Source organism: Octopus sinensis, linkage group LG3, assembly GCF_006345805.1.
Source record: "Octopus sinensis linkage group LG3, ASM634580v1, whole genome shotgun sequence".
NCBI classification, from domain to species: Eukaryota; Metazoa; Mollusca; class Cephalopoda; order Octopoda; family Octopodidae; genus Octopus; species Octopus sinensis.
The window spans coordinates 161316439-161334030 of NC_042999.1; positions in this window are offsets into that span (position 1 = coordinate 161316439).

Genomic DNA, 17592 nt, shown 5'->3' on the forward strand with positions numbered 1-17592 from the left:
AGCAGTATCCCCCGGCGTTGCTCGGGTTTGTAAGGGAAATAACTATATAAGCATTTTTAGAGATGTAATGTATAATAGCCATCTCAATATAGCTAACCACAAAGGGGTGGGGTGTTGCTGTAGCTTTTTACGTTCTGAGATTTAATGATAAATTTTTAGAGAGTTACTTCCCTTATATATGCCAAAAATGCATTCTAAATGGGAAAAATTAATGGTAAATTTGTTTTAAAATCGTAGACTCATCGTAGACGCGCGCTAATACCCAGAAGGGCTCGATATGAATCACGACTATAAGACACCCGGTTTTGGTTAAACTGCACCGCAAAATGTGGGAGTAGTTAGGAATCTAAATCGTAGGAGACAGACACACAACCTCTCTTTTATATATAAAGAAGATTTTCCGCAACCTCTAATTCTTGGTTATATTATAATATAGCCGGCGCGTTGTGTTCTTGAGCAAAACACTTCATTTTACGTTGCTCCTGTTCCTCTTTCGGTGGGAATGTTGGCCTGCTCGCCTAGCCAGCGGGGTGGCGTCATTTAAAGGATAAAGCAATGTAAAACACATTGTGACCAGCGATGTGTACCAACATCTGATAGCCTGGTCAGTCACGTGATCACGTGATATTATGATATAAGCTTCACCAGATGGATTCGTCTAAGATCTACGAATATAATGTCTTCAGAACTTAGGCGTGAAATTTCACTTTCCAGAAAAGCAATGACGGTTATATTTTGTCGAAATGCATTAAAGACATAATAATCAGAGCTAAAATACATTTCTTAAGAATGGTTGAAAATGTATTTAACAGCAATCACAAAGCATTTGGTTTGTTGGAGAAAATGATTCATCGTGATTTTCAAAGCTTTCTCAAAAGAGGCGAAACATTCGAAACTATGCAAACGAAGTTAGAATGAGGGGTTGATTCTCCGAGGTTTATCACTACACAACAGTTAGTAAGCAACGGACTGGATTCATGTAATTTGGAAGGAATACTCTAATAGTTGTTTAGCAGCAAGAGACAACTATGGAGAGTGTTTCGGCCTCACGTTGACTTCATCAGCGTTATATAGTCCTAACTTGTCTCCAGATTTGCCTTGGATATTTTACACATACAAAAAAAAAAAAAAAATGAGCTTAATGCATTTTTTCCAAGAAAGGTTTCAAATAAAAGACTCGATTGTTGCGACTTCACCTAGATGTAGGGTATCCAGGGAATGTTACCATACATAATGTCCTGTTTACTGGAGAAGTTTAACTCTGTATCGGAAGGCAACGAAACACTTGTAAACAAAGCAATACAGTTACTGCTGCCAGCGTTGATGTGTAGTTGTTCATTCTCTCTATTTACAGACAAACGATCTTTGGCTACCAAACACTTATTTTTCAAATAGAAGATTCTTCTGTGTTGTTCCCATTCATCAATGTCTATGACAAAACTGCAAAGGCTTAAAATCTCAGCAAAAATTGTTGAAAAATAGTAAAATCTTTCCGAGACGGAATCTAGTTAATAAAACATTGAATCTAATAAAATGAATAATAAAATATTTGCTTTTGATGATCCAAATTTGACGAATTTCTGCCAAAATGCACAGAACTAGAGGAATCTGAAATAGATTCAGTAGTTTTCGCATCTTCTGAACAGTCTATTGATATCGTTTCATGTCCCCAGTTTACAGCCCAATTTACTTCTATATTGTCTAATCCGGCGAAAAGTCAAAACGAAATTAGCCTGGCCTTAATTCTAATTAATTCCTTGAAATCCGCAGATTTATGAAACTAACCACGGAAACAAACACGCTTGATGTCGGCCATTTTTGCAGAAACTATCATTGCTTGAAGTTACAGTGCAATGTGTGTGTGTGTGTGCGTGTGTGTATGTGTGTGTGTGTGTGAGTGCGTGCGTGTGTGTTTGTGTTGGCTTGTGTGGGGGTGTGCTTATCTGTTGTGCTATATGTATGAATTTCATGTGTGTGTCTGTGGTTTATGATGGCAGTTTTCCTGGAAACGGTCATTGCTTGAAGTTACAGTACGACTAATGTCTGAGTGTTGGTGTATATGTAAGCTTCATCTGCATAATCATTATACAGGCACATACACGTATACATACATGTAGACATACACACAAACATACATTCATGCACACATATCTATGTATGATTGTGAGAGTATATGTCCATGTATATATATATGTACATCTGTGGATACACATGTATACGTAATTGTTTGTGCCTGTAAAACTCATACATGTAAGTGTAGTGTGTGTGTGTGTGTGTGTGCGTGCGTGTGTGTGGTGTGTGTGTGTGTATGTGTGTGTGTGTGTGTGTGTGTGTGTCTGAGTAAGTTTCATGCCAGCCTTTTGTGCAGAAACCAGTCAATATGCTACAGTGAGTGTGTGTTTATATATCTGTTAGTACCGTAAGTATGTGTATATCTCTGTTTGGTGTGTCTCTGCGTATTGGTATAAGCGTATGAGTGTGATTCATTGCATGTAGGAGTGTATGAGCGTGTATGTGTGTCTATATGCGCACTTTTGCAAATATATTTCTGAACAGTGTGGAAACACTAGTGTGTGGGAGTTTTAATATGTGCATACACACATGTCTATACATGTGTGTGGAGGCGCAATGGCCCGGTGGTTAGGGCAGCGAACTCGCGGTCATAGGATCGCGGTTTTGATTCCCAGACCGGGCGTTGTGAGTGTTTATTGAGCGAAAACACCTAAAAGCTCCACGAGGCTCCGGCAGGAGATGGTGGTGATCCCTGCTGTACTCTTTCGCCACAACTTTCTCTCACTCTTACTTCCTGTTTCTGTTGTACCTGTATTTCAAGGGGCCGGCCTTGTCACTCTCTGTGTCACGCTGAATATCCCCGAGAACTACGTTAAGGGTGCACGTGTCTGTGGAGTGCTCAGCCACTTACACGTTAATTTCACGAGCAGGCTGTTCCGTTGATTCGGATCAACCGGAACACTCATCGTCGTAACCGACGGAGTGCTTCCTATACATGTGTGCATACACATGCATGTGCATAAGCGTGTGCACATGCGAGTGGATGGCTTGTTGTAGGTGTGGTTTCAGTCATTCGATTGTGGCCATGCTGGAGCATCGCCTTGAAGGGTTTAGTCGAACAAATCGACTCCAGGACTTAATTTTTTCTAAGCGAGGTACTAAGACGGGTTACTTTTTTGTCCCTGAAACGCCCAGTTAAAGAGACGTAAACAAACCAACACCGGTTGTCAAGCAGGGTTTGGAGGGCAAGCACAAACAAAGGTACATACGCACACACACTCACATATACGTTGCATGTGTGTGTACGTGTGTGTGTATTTGTGTGTGAGTGTGCATATATATATATATATATATATATATATATATATATATAAGCGCAGGAGTGGCTGTGTGGTAAGTAGCTTGCTAACCAACCACATGGTTCCGGGTTCAGTCCCACTGCGTGGCATCTTGGGCAAGTGTCTTCTGCTATAGCCCCGGGCCGACCAATGCCTTGTGAGTGGATTTGGTAGACGGAAACTGAAAGAAGCCTGTCGTATATATATATAAGTGTGTGTGTATATGTTTGTGTGTCTGTGTTTGTCCCTCTAGCATTGCTTGACAACCGATGCTGGTGTGTTTACGTCCCCGTCACTTAGCGGTTCGGCAAAAGAGACCGATAGAATAAGTACTGGGCTTACAAAGAATAAGTCCCGGGTTCGATTTGCTCGACTAAAGGCGGTGCTCCAGCATGGCCGCAGTCAAATGACTGAAACAAGTAAAAGAGTAAAGGAGTATATGATTCAAAAGTTATATGTCTAACTTTATTTCAATACGTTTCAGTGCATTTTAGTACAACTGGCAACTTTCCCTAAGATGGTGACTAACTACTAAATGGTGGTGTCAGCCATACTTAAAAATCGATCTTTTACTCAAGCATCACGCCTCTGACTTACAAAAGACACCACAAGAAAGATTGACGACATTTATACAGTTTTCGCGTTTATTAGTAGATTAGTAGCTTTAGTCAAAGTGAAGTGATTTAGCTGCAATCCCGAATCGAACGCAACTCTTGAGATTTTCTTTTGGTTTCTTCCACCTCAGTAACTTGCCATTTTTATGAGTCAACGTTGAAGCCTCTATATGGACACTTGAAATGTTAGAAGTAGCAGCTTAACAGCAAAATTTCTCTCAAATATCTTAAAGAACACGGTAGATAATGTTCTCTTCTATACTCTTTAACAGACAGGATTGTCACGGCTAGAATGCCTTGATCGTAAGAATTAGCCGAGGATGAAACATAAATAACAATAGCAACAACATTAAGAAAATCAGCAGCCACATCCGTTACGGCTTTAATTTGATTTTTTCACTAAGACGAATTAATTGATGATGGATTTTGCATCCGACCGAATCAGTTCAGTAAATAAAAGGTGCTGTTGACCCCTAATGGCAGTTAAAATGTAAAGACCCTTCTCTCCCCCGCCATAATACAATAAGACAATTTAATAATGTAAAATGTTTATTGTGCCACTCTAGCATTGGCCTAATATTGTCACGAATTAGACTCAGGTCAATAGAGTGAAACTATCATGGCACTATCACAGAGGCACATCAGTTCTGACAGAACACAGCTATGATCAAAGACGTTCCGCAAATGACGATCGCATCTGTTTATTTGTTTGTTTGCTTGTGTGTGTGTGTGTATGTGTGTGTGTGGAGAGAGAGAGAGAGAGTGGCACACACACATGCATACACACACATAATGGTTGGGTTTCATATGCAAAATATACATATACATATAGGCGCAGGCGTGGCTGTGGTGAGAGGCTTGCTTCCCAACAACATGGCTTCGGGTTCAGTCAAAGCCTTGTGAATGGATTTGGTAGACGGAAACTGAAAAACGTCCATCATGTATATATATGTATATATCACGTGATCACGTGACCGACCAGACCATCAGATGTTACACATCGCTGGTCACAATGCGTTCGCATTGTTTTAGCATTCCAATGACGCCACCACGCTGGCTAAGCGAGCAGGCCAACAGACGAAAGAGTAGGAGAAAGAGTGATGAAAGAGTACAGCAGGGAGCTTTTTAGGTGTTTTCGCTCAATAAACACTCACAACGCCCGGTCTAGGAATCGAAACCGAGATCCTACAACCGCGAGTCCGCTGCCCTAACCACTGAACCATTACGCCTCCACACACACACACACACACACACACCACACACACACACACACATACATATATATATATATATAAGACTTGTTTCAGTCATTTGATTGTGGCCATGCTGGAGCACCGCCTTTAATCGAGCAAATCTGCCCCAGGACATATTCTTTGTTAGCCTAGTACTTATTCTGTCAGTCTCTTTTGCCGAACCGCTAAGTTACGGGGATGTAAACACACAGCATCGGTTGTGAAGCGATGTTGGGGTGACAAACACACATACACACACAAATACACACAAACACACACACACGCACACACACACACACACACACACACACACATATACCAAATCCACTCACAAGTCTTTGGTCGGCCCGAGGCTATAGCAGAAGACACTTGCTCAAGGTGCCACACAGTGAGACTGAACCCGGAACCATGTGGTTGGTACGCAAGCTGCTTACCACACAACCATTCCTACGCCTATAGATACATACATATATATATATATATATATATGTATATATATATATTTGTAAAAAATGAAGTTTGAAAATGCTGCTACATTAGACAAATTTTTGATTTTTATATATACATTATTTATTTAACATGTTTCGGTTCTTGAAATGACGAACCTTATCAAAAAAAGTTTATATATAAAAAAGATAGTTCATGCTATCAAATATAAAAAATTCATATATAATAAAAAATTCATATATAGTGAAGCGAGTCCATGCTATATGTTTAAAGAGTATGATGTAGTAGTTCATAGTGGTGATATGCATTCAATATAAAAAATTCATGTTCTTGAAAAAGCGAGGAATTCATTTTAGGTTTTACCTTGTGTTCCAATGGGAGCAACTGTGATGACTCTTGGTTGGTGTCTGTTCGAATAGTTCTGATGAATCTTGTGAAATGTTTGGGTTTTATATCACCTGTTAGGTGGCTAGTCCAGCGGAACGGGACGTCATCAAAGTTTTGACCAATCGTCTCGTTAGGTGGCTAGTCCAGCAGAGTGGGACGTCATCAATGTTTTGACCAATCAGAATCGGGTCTGACCTATAGCTGTATTAGATCTGACCTATGTCTGTATCCTGTTAGGTGGTTAGTCCAGCGGAACGTGACGTCATCACTGTTTTGACCAATCATCCCGTTAGGTGGCTAGTCCAGCAGAACGAGACGTCATCAATGTTTTGACCAATCAGAATCGGGTCTGACCCTTAGCTGTATCGTATGTGGAAACCGACCAAGCAGGGTGACAATAGATTGCTCACTGAGGTAATACGTCATCCGTTTCTTGACGAATCAGGATTAGATCTGCTCGTAGAGATCTTTTTATGAATTTTTTTCCCTTTCCCTAAGACATATTTCTGTCAGTGTGAGTGACTGTTTAAGGCAGCGGCCGTGGTGGAATTTCGCTTCTCCTTTTCGGAGGACCAATCTTTTGTTTTAATATTCCTAGCCCAGGGTGTTCAAACTTGGTCTAAATTTTTTGATGAAATACAGTTCTTTATTTTGGCGTTGCGTGAAGGTTACGCTGTCACTGAATTTGTAAAGCGGGTAAGTTGTAAATTTCGGATTTACATTTCCAGCACATCTATCTATGTGTCCGCTGACCGGTATTTTCCGGTATTCAGGGTTTCTAATTTGTGATTTATGCACCGCCATCCTGTTACGTAAGCTATTTTTTGTATGGCCTATATACTGCCTATTGCAGCCTGCGCATGTTATGACGTAAATTAAGTTTTCTGATGCGCAGGTGAAGTTTGCTCTAATGGTGAACTGATGGCCTTGTTCTAGTATAAATTCTGAACCTTCTATCAAGATGACACAGATTCCGCAGTTGGGCCTTCCACATTTTCTAACTGCTGGTTTTGTGGTTGATGTTGAGTGCAGTTTAGCTTGGGTTAAAATCCTTTTCAAGGATTTTGGTTGCCGTTTACTTTTAATGATGGTGTGTGTTTCGAGGATCCGGTTCATCTTTGGGTCTCCCTTTAGTAGGGCTGTGCTTTGTAGTATGGTGCTGAGGCCTCATTGTTGAGTGGGTTGTGTGTAGAGATGTAGGGAAGGGTCTTTAATTGTTCTTTCTTTTTTGGTTTTGTTTGTCTCAGGTCTTCTATACTTATTTGAGTGCCCTTTGGATTGCACTGTCTATTAGGGGCTGTGGATAGTTTCTATTTGTGAGTGTGGTTCTAAGTTCCTGGAGACGTGTGTGTCGGGTGTTGGTGCCTGATATTATGGTGCAGATCCTTCTAGCTAAACAAAAAGGGACATTTATTCTAGTGTGTCGTGGGTGGCATGAATCAAAGGGTAGGTATTGTTTGGAGTCTGTCGGTTTATAGTAGATATCTGTCTCTATTTTGTTGCCGGTTTTCTTAATGAGGATGTCTAAAAATGGTAATTCTTCTTCGTTATGACCCATCGTGAATTGTATATTATCATTTATTCCATTTAATAGTATTTTAAATTCCTCAAGTTCCTCTATACTTTTGTCCCAGATGATGAAACAGTCATCGAGGTATCTTTTCCAGTTGTTCTGGATATAGGTGGAGAAAGTGTTTCCAAATTTCTCGAGTGTTATCCGGTAGAGTATTTTCTCGAGGTATCCCATCACTAGGTTGGCAAAAGATGGTGCAGTACGCGTGCCCATCGCTGTTCCCGATCTTTGTCTGTAGAAATTATTGTCAAAAATAAAGTAATTGTTTTCTAAAATAAATCTAAGTCCTTCTATTATAAGGTCTTTGTTTATGCGAGTTGGGAGTTCAAAGGGGTAGTTATTCAGCCAGAAGGTGATCGCTTCTATTCCTAGGTTGTGAGGGATGTTAGAATAAAGATTAACTACGTCGAATGATACTAGAAGGGTTTTCTCATTGACTGTTTTAGGGAGGTGGTTGAGCATATATATATATATATATATGTATGTATGTATGTATGTATGTATATATATATGTATGTATGTATATACATATACATGTGTGTGTGTTTGCGTGTGTGTGTGCGTGTGTGTGCGTGTACGTGCGTGTGTGTGCCGGACTATAGGGTTATTCGCCAGCTATTTCTCGCGGATAAAATAACTGTGTGGAGAGCCAGCTCTGTTTAGTGCATACTGGTATTGGTTTTATCGATTCTTGAAAAGATGGAAATCAACCAAATGTAATCTGTGAATGACCTCAAATCGTAGGCATTTACTGTTCAGAAAGATTTTTAAAACATAACATCAGTGTCAAACAGAAAAGGCAAAGAGAAATTCTTTTTTGCTTTTATTTAGTAAATTTTTCTATCAAGACGATTATTCAAGTTGTAGAAATGGAATGGCTACTACAGAATCATAACCGGGGTTTTGGTTTTGGTCTTGGTTTACCAAACGCTTACAAAGATGTTCTATTATAACAAACTATGCTGTCTTAGTTACCACGAAAGAAAATCTCACATTTGCTTTCTGGTGCAAAATGGACTCTTATTTATATCGCTACATGTCTCAAACGCTTACATCACGACGTTCATCCTTGGCAAAAAGCTTAATATTTTATGAGAGAAAGAGAGACAAAGAAAGAGAGAGACAGAGAGACAGAGAGAGAAAGAGAGAGAGAGAGAGAGAAGATAGAGAAAGAGAGAGACAGAGAGAAAGAGAGAGACAGAGAGAAAGAAAGAGAGAGAGAGACAGAGAAAGAGAGAGAGAGAGAGAAAGAGAGAGAGATAAAGAGAGACAGAGAAGAGAGAGAGAGAGAAAAAGAGAGAGAGACAGAGAGAGAGAGAGAGAGAGAGAGTCAATGTTCATACTTAGCATTTCAGATGAGTTAAGTACATGTGAGAATCGCAACCGTGTCGCAGAATCATTTCATAGGGAAGTCAACCCATTTCACCGAAGTGTTCCCCATTAAATTAATTATTCTATAGTTATCATTAGTTTCATCATTTTTTTTCTTTTTACTTTTACACGGCTGGATATGTTCCCTCACCTTCTTAATTGACCCAAGTCACCGAGCCATAGATATGTGTGCAGAGTAAGTAGGATTCACTAACGCGAAATTTTCGCGGAAGTAGCCCCCTGCTACAACAATGTCCTAGCTGATAGTGACTTTCAGGATAAATTAATATATAACCACTCTAATATTAACTGATTGGAAGTGTTATCATGTACATTTCGTATATTTTACCCCAGTGTCACTTTGATGGCATGCTCTGCTCGCTCACTCAATAATAATAATAATAATAATAATAATAATAATAATAATAATAATAATAAGAAAAGAAGAAGAAGAAGAAGAAGAAGAAGAAGAAGAAGAAGAAGAAGAAATGCCCCGTTGCAGTACTAGGCAGTGGTTTTCATGGCTTCTGACCTTAACTGATTGGAAGTGGTTATTATGTACATTGTTTTGTATGGGCTACAGCAAATATTCTGCTCAATACCACAGATTTGCTTGTCAGTTGTTTGACCATAACCAGTTGAGCATGTCCCTTGGTGGCCGACGATATGTGCTTCTCTGATCATGAGTAGTGGGGGAGCATCATAGCCGTGTGTTGAAATGAATTCTTGGAGGTTTGGATAATTCATCTTTGGAAACATAGGTGCTTCGTTCAACATCCTTAAACAATCCTTATTCAGGGACCTTTTGATGGGGATGGGTTACTCGGCCTGAAGAAAATTCTAACTGGACCCCACCTGCAAGGTCATGCGCTGTGTATCTTTATATGAGGTCACCATGTCGCGCACATATGGTTATGATTCATGTGCATGGTGTACCCTTATCAGACGGGTAGTCACGATGGGTATACTGGGCTTCGTATATTTTACCCCAGTGTCACTTTGATGGCATGCACTGCTCTCTCACTCAATAATTAATAATAATAATAATAATAATAATAATAATAATAATAATAATAATATAATAATAATAACAACAACAACAACAACAGCAGCAGCAGCAGCAACAACAACAATAATATACCTAAAAACAGACCTTGGTTCGCCCCTCTGTTTTCCCTTAACGTAAAAACTAACATAGATAAAATATTCTTGTCCCTCCTAGACAAACATTTTCCAGAAAATCACAGGTACAGGAAATATTTAACAGGCGCTCAGTGAAATTATATACCTGCTGCCCCAATATGAAGAGATCATTACACGGGATCAACATCGAGAGCCCACTGTTGTCGAAGCCCAGGAACCTGTCTACCCGACCAGCGATGCATGATTAAATCCATCATATGTGAGCAGAAGTTACAACAACGCTAGATGATAACAGAACCGAAAAGAAAAGCTGTATCGGACTATGTGAAGGAGAATTCAAAAATCTCTATGCTAATCACATACCTTCTTTCTGACACAGGGACAAAAGTAAAGCTAGTAAATTGGCTAGCCACGTATGGGATTTGAAATCGAACGTCATACCACATACGATAAAATGGAAAATAGTCGAAAAATCCACACCATATGTTAATGGATAAAAAAAATGTAAGCTATGCGTAGCTGAAAGAACTCATAGCCTTTTCAGATGTAAACTCACTATTGAGCTCTAGATCTGAAATTGTCGGCGGTTGTAAGCATATGCCTAAGTTTTTGTTGACAAATTACTTCCCTCACAGGATTGAGTAACTGTACCATAGGCTCGAAGCTACTATCTTTTCAGCCTCATAATTTATGGCCTAAGGGAAATAACTCTTATTCTCTCTTTTGCACCTTTCTGATTATTTTTCGCTTTCCGTTTTTTCCAACATTCCACTTTTTATATATACTTCCTCTAGCCTTCACTTGTTTTTTTCTCTCGTCCCATTTTTAATTCGTTATGTCCTGTGGCCAGTGTCTGATGACTGTGCTGGGACACCAGGTGTGTTATAAAACACTGTTTGGGATGTTCTCTGAACATGAAAACTAATAGTAGCACATAAAAGCATATATCGTGTTTATTGAATAAGATGCGCGCGCGCGTGTGTGTGTGTGTCTACGTGTGTGTATGATGGTAGTGTCTTGTAGTCGTAGAAAGCGGGTTCTGCAGTTTCTCGTTGAACAACCTACACAAATAATTTCCTTTACGAGAATAGTGGTATAATGTATGTGCTGCACATTACCCCACTCCCCCCATCAAATCAATGTTGCCTGAATAGTTTCCGCCTGTCAAATCCACTCATAAGGTTTTGGTCGGCCCAAGGCTATAGTTGAAGACACTCGCCGAAGGTGCCACGCAGTGGGACTGAACCGGGATCTATGTGGCTAGGAAACAGGTTTCTTCCCACCCGTCCACGGCTGTGCTTATAACCATAGTCATAAATCAAACGCTTTTCTTCTTATGCCTGCTCAAGTAGTGCTAATGTGGGGTTTAACAACAACAAAATACCAGTCACACAACACCGTTCATTTCCATAATCTCTACCGTCATTTCTATCTGGTTAACAATGAACCTAATTTGATTCTTCACTGGGTGTGGTGATGTTCAAATCGGTCCTCACTTTGGCTGGAATATGTGTAAACAATAGATCTGTGTTTCATGTCCTGTCGTTGAGTCATCCTATTTGCATGTAAAATGATTACCTATTTCTTTATTACCCACAAGGGGCTAAACATAGAAGGGACAAACAAGGACAGACATAGGTATTAAGTCGATTACATCGACCCCAGTGCGTAACTGGTACTTAATTTATCGACTCCGAAAGGATGAAAGGCAAAGTCGACCTTGGCGGAATTTGAACTCACAACGTAACGACAGACAAAATACGGCTGCGCATTTCGCCCGGCGTGCTAACGTTTCTGCCAGCTCGCTGCCTTGACCCTATCACGGCCGGTCTGGTACATCTGCAACGTTAACAACAGCATCAAACCTACCAGCACTACTGCAACCGTGTCAATGAAGGAACTTCTATGTGGTCACTCGCCATGTTAGAAAGAATACCAAGCCACACTCAAGCCACTTTCTAATATCTTAAAATGAAAATTATACATAGGAAAATGAAAATTATACAAGGCGCATGTGGTAAGTAGCTTGCTTACCAACCACATGGTGCCGGGTTCAGTCCCATTGTATGGCAACTTGGGCAAGTGTCTTCTACTATGGCCTCGGGCCAACCAAAGTTTAGGCGCAGGAGTGGCTGTGTGGTAAGTAGCTTGTTTACCAACCACATGGTTCCGGGTTCAGTCCCACTGCGTGGCACCTTGGGCAAGTGTCTTCTACTATAGCCTCGGGCCGTGAGTGGGTTTGGTAGATGGAAAGTGAACGAATCACGTCGTATATATGTATATATATATATATATGCGTGTGTGTGTGTGTTTGTGTGTCTATGTTTGTCTCCCTAGCGTTGCTTGACAACCGATGCTGGTGTATTTATGTCCCCGTTACTTAGCGGTTCGGCAAAAGAGATCGATAAAATAAGTACTGGGCTTATAAAAGAATAAGTCCCGGGGTCGATTTGCTCGATTAAAGGCGGTGCTCCAGCATGGCCGCAGTCAAATGACTGAAATAAGTAAAAGAGTAAAAGAGTATAGGATAATACGAACCAGAGTACTACATGTCTAATAAACATAATGTGAGAGGCAAGGCTGGAATGTCTTGGATCCTATGTCTACGCTATTAGGGATATTCTTTCCTACATCGTTTCATTAAACTCAACAACAACCACCATCACCACCACCACCACCACCACCATCACCACCACCACCACCACCATCACCACACCATCACCACCACCACCACCACCATCACCACCACCACCACCACCACCACACCACCACCACCACCACACTACCACCACCATCACCACCACCACCACCATCACCACCACCACCACCACCACCACATCACCACCACCACCAACCACCACCACCAACCACCACCACCACCACCACCCCACCATCACCACCACCTCACACCACCACCACCACCACCACCACCACCCCACCACCACCACCACCACCACCACTAAAACTTTAACTCACAAACCATTTACAACACGAGTGGAACAGAACAATCAACTTGTCTAACCACAGAATCGCTCATAACGATTAACCAGCTGCTTAATCTTTGAGTGTTCATTTATTTCACAATCGTATAGGGCACCATATTGCTTCTTTTGCCCCTTCTTCCTTCCAATCTTAATTTCTTTCTTTTCTTTCTATCATCTTTATTCAATATCATCGTCATATTTTCGTTCATTCGTTCTTTCTTTTGTTTTCTTTATTTTATTGTTTTGTTTGTTCTATATTTGTTTTCTACTTTTGTTCTATATTTGTTTTCTAGGCGCAAGAGTGGCTGTGTGGTAAGTAGCTTCCTTACCAACCACATGGTTCCGGGTTCAGTCCCACTGCGTGGCACCTTGGGCAAGTGTCTTCTGCTATAGCCCCGGACCGACCAATGCCTTGTGAGTGGATTTGGTAGACGGAAACTGAAAGAAGCCTGTCGTATATATGTATATATATATGTGTGTATGTGTGTGTGTTTGTCCCCCTAGCATTGCTTGACAACCGATGCTGGTGTGTTTACGTCCCCGTTACTTAGCGGTTCGGCAAAAGAGACCGATAGAATAAGTACTGGGCTTACAAAGAATAAGTCTCGGGGTCGATTTGCTCAACTAAAGGCGGTGCTCCAGCATGGCCGCAGTCAAATGACTGAAACAAGTAAAAGAGTAAAAGAGAGAGTTCCTATTTCTTAATTTTATTCATATCATTCACATGTTTATTTTATTTTATTTTTAGACAAATCATCTTGATTTGTCTCTTTGTCGTTTAACTCTCTATTTCTCTCCTTCCGCTGTTTCATTCCCACTTTCAACCTATCGTCTTCCCTCTTCAATTTCTGCTTTATGCTTTTTCTATCAATTCTTCCCTTCTCTTTATTCCCATTATTGGATCCTTAGTGTCTTTCTTTCTTTCTTTCTGTCACATATACGCATGCGTATGCACACACACACACACACACACACACACACACACACACACACACACACACACACACAGAGTTATTCAGTTCTATATTTTAGTCCCTTTTCATTTCACTACTCCATATCTGATATTTTAATTTTTCCCTTGCGTCTTTATTTCTTTCTTCATAACTTTCTTTTATCATTTGTTTCATTCAGCATCGACATCCCAACGCAGAAAACTGTCCCATACAACACACAGCAGCAACTCACATGCATAGCCATATCACAAAACCTTCTCAAAGTCACCAGAACAATTAACGATTCAGTGTGAACAAGGAGAAACTGTTTAATTAAGATAATGTCAAAAACAAAATTATATATACAAATATAACTAAGAGACTCACAAAAAAGGGCAAAACATTGCTTCAAACTCCCAAGATCGTTTTGTCCCACCGCCACACCGACTCAAAATGTGTTTGATATGGAAATAGATGGTAATATCTGCGAACATACAACGAAAATGACAATTACAAGACAAGCGCTTCTCATCAATCGTATGTGTGACTTGGTGTGTGTGTGAGTTAGTGTCAGTATATTTTATGCCTGCGCGTGTCTCCTGGTGTGATGTATATGTGTATCGTCTGTGAATGAACATATGCGAATGTGTCCTTGTATGGCATGCATATATATGTATGTCTGTGTGTACATATGTGTGTGTATGTGTTTACACAAATGCGTGCATGTGTGTTTGTGTGTGTGTGAACACAAATGTGTGCATGTGTGTGTGTTTCTCTAAATTTTTAGCATGTTTCTGCATATGTGCATGAGTACGCATGCGTATGTGTCATGTCAGTGTGTATATATATCTGAGTGACTGATAGGATATCATGTATGGTAATGGGGGTAGTTGAGGGATTGCATTCTTTTTGTTTGGCAGAGGGTCGTAGGATGATTTTTCGCTGTTTCAAAGAAGACAAACCACAAAAGACGACGTCTAACATGACAATTATAGACTGAATGACGTAGAGGAGAAGTGTTGAAGTGTAGTACGCTATTGTGTTTTATAATGAGCAGAAGAAGTGTGGAGCTGTGTTGTACTGATCTTGTTACTGCTGCTACTGTTGTTGTTGCTGTTGCTAATAATCAAAGTTCTCTTATCAAAGCCATTCCTACAGTGATCATGCCGTTTTTCAAATCGCGCAGAGAATCAAGAACCACACCCAGCGTGTCTATTTGTAAGACGGGGGCGTGTAGTTCTGTGTGGCAGCAGTGTGGTGAAGTGTAATATGCTAAGACGATATGCAGGGTGGCGTTATAAAGTGTGCCATTAGGTAGTATACTGTTGTGCGATGTGATGTGCTGTTCCGCGGCTGTTACCAGGTGTTGTGTCGTGAATGTTATGCATTTTGCATGCTACAGTTTATAATCTAACCCCTGGTCAGCACACATCTCTGTCCAAAAGTGTTACAACCATGAACACTAGATCTAATGGATGGAAGCACTCCGTCGGTTACGACGATGAGGGTTCCAGTTGATCCGAATCAACGGAACAGCCTGCTCGTGAAATTAACGTGTAAGTGGCTGAGCACTCCACAGTCACGCGTACCCATAACAGAAACAGGAAGTAAGAGTGAGAGAAAGTTGTGGTGAAAGAGTACAGCAGGGATCACCACCCCCTGCCGGAGCCTCGTGGAGCTTTTAGGTGTTTTCGCTCAATAAACACTCACAACGTCCGGTCTGGGAATCGAAACCGCGATCCTACGACCGCGAGTCCGCTGCCCTAACCACTGGGCCATTGCGCCTCCAACTAGATCTAATATATATATGGGCTCTCCCGTCGAAGGCGATGTATAAGTGTTCAGCTTTAGCCGAACGATCCGCACAAGGGATTCGTTTATAGTAATCAAATGTATGTGCCGTACATTAGCTCACTTCCTCCATCAAATCAACGTTGCCTGAACAGGTGGACGGTGTACCACGCGTCAGGAGTTGAAGTGATCGCAGCGTGAGAGGAAATGCTTTGTTCAAGAATACCTATTGTCAATCATATCGTTTAACTTATATATTTAATTATTGTGCTTCTTTACATTTAGCTAGCTTGTTTTTAACTTATAACGTTCATTTATGCATTGTATGCCCTGAATTTTATATAACTTCCGTTTGTCCAACTCTGCATGTTTGTAATCCTATATTTCCATTTTGTTTCTATTGTATATAGAAATAGTCCTTTGGCATTGCAAAAGAAATTATTATTATTATTATTCTATGTTTGACTTTTGCTTTATGTCTGTACAAGTTGGCTCCAAGTCTCACCCAGAGACCTCAAGAGACAACAGGTTGGAAGTTCTGTGCCATATATTTGGGGGGGGGGGTTGTACTAGTGAATGTCTAATACATAAAAAATTAAAAATTAAATAAAAAATTTTTAAAAAAGTTTGTTTTAAACCTTGGGATTACATAGAGAGTATTTTGCGTAGGATATGAGCAGTTCCCATGAGCACTATCTTTTGAATTTCTGCCACTTTGGGGTTTCCTGGTATCTGAGTTAGGTAGCAATCAGTCCCTTTCGCTATCATTCCCAGGGCACCTATGACAACAGGTATTGTTTTTAGTCTTCAGCTTCCACATTTTGCTGATTCTATTTCAAGATCTTATATTTGCTCAGTTTTTGGTAGGTCTTGACAGATACGTTTATATCGATTGGGACAGTCATATCAATGAGGAGGCATGTTCTTGTCTGAAGTCTTTCAATTGATGTCTGGCCTATTTGCATCTATCTTCCTGTCAGTTTGAATGGTGAAGTTCCAGAGGAGTGAGATGTGGTCATTTTCAAGCACTGGAGATGGATTGTGTTCCCACCAGTTTTTTTCATGGGGTAAATCCAGGTTTTTGCAAATTACCCAGTGAATATATTGTGCAGCTCTATCATGCCTGTTGAGGTACTCTGTAGGCGCTAGAAGTCTGCATTTGGAGACAACATGATCAATGGTCTCATTTTGTTGTCGGCATACAGGACATGTTGGGCTACTGTCGTTCTTTATTATATTGGCCTGGTAGTTTCTTGTTGGTAGGCATTGATCTTGAGCTGCTATGATAAACCCCTCTGTTTCAGATTTTAAGCCAGAGGCTATTAGCCATTGATGGGTCAGGGCTTTGTCGATATCTGCATTATTCGCTCTCTTTGGGTATTTGCCATAGAGAGGTTTTTCTTGCCATTTATTATTCAGAATATCTAAGGCCGCAGTTTTGGCACGGGTTTTCATGCGCCTAGCTTTTTCTCTGCTTGTTTCTTGTGCATATTATTATTATTATTATTATTATTATTATTATTATTATTATTATTATTATTGTTATTGTTGCTGTTGTTGTTGTTGTTGTTGTTGTCGTCGTCGTCGTTGTTGTTGTTGTTGTTATTATTATTATTATTATTATTATTGTTATTATTATTGTTATTATTATTGTTATTGTTGTTGTTGTTGTTGTTGTTGTTATTATTATTATTGTTATTATCATCATCGTCGTCATCGTCGTCACCGTCGTCATCGTCGTCGTCATCATCATCATCATCATCATCAT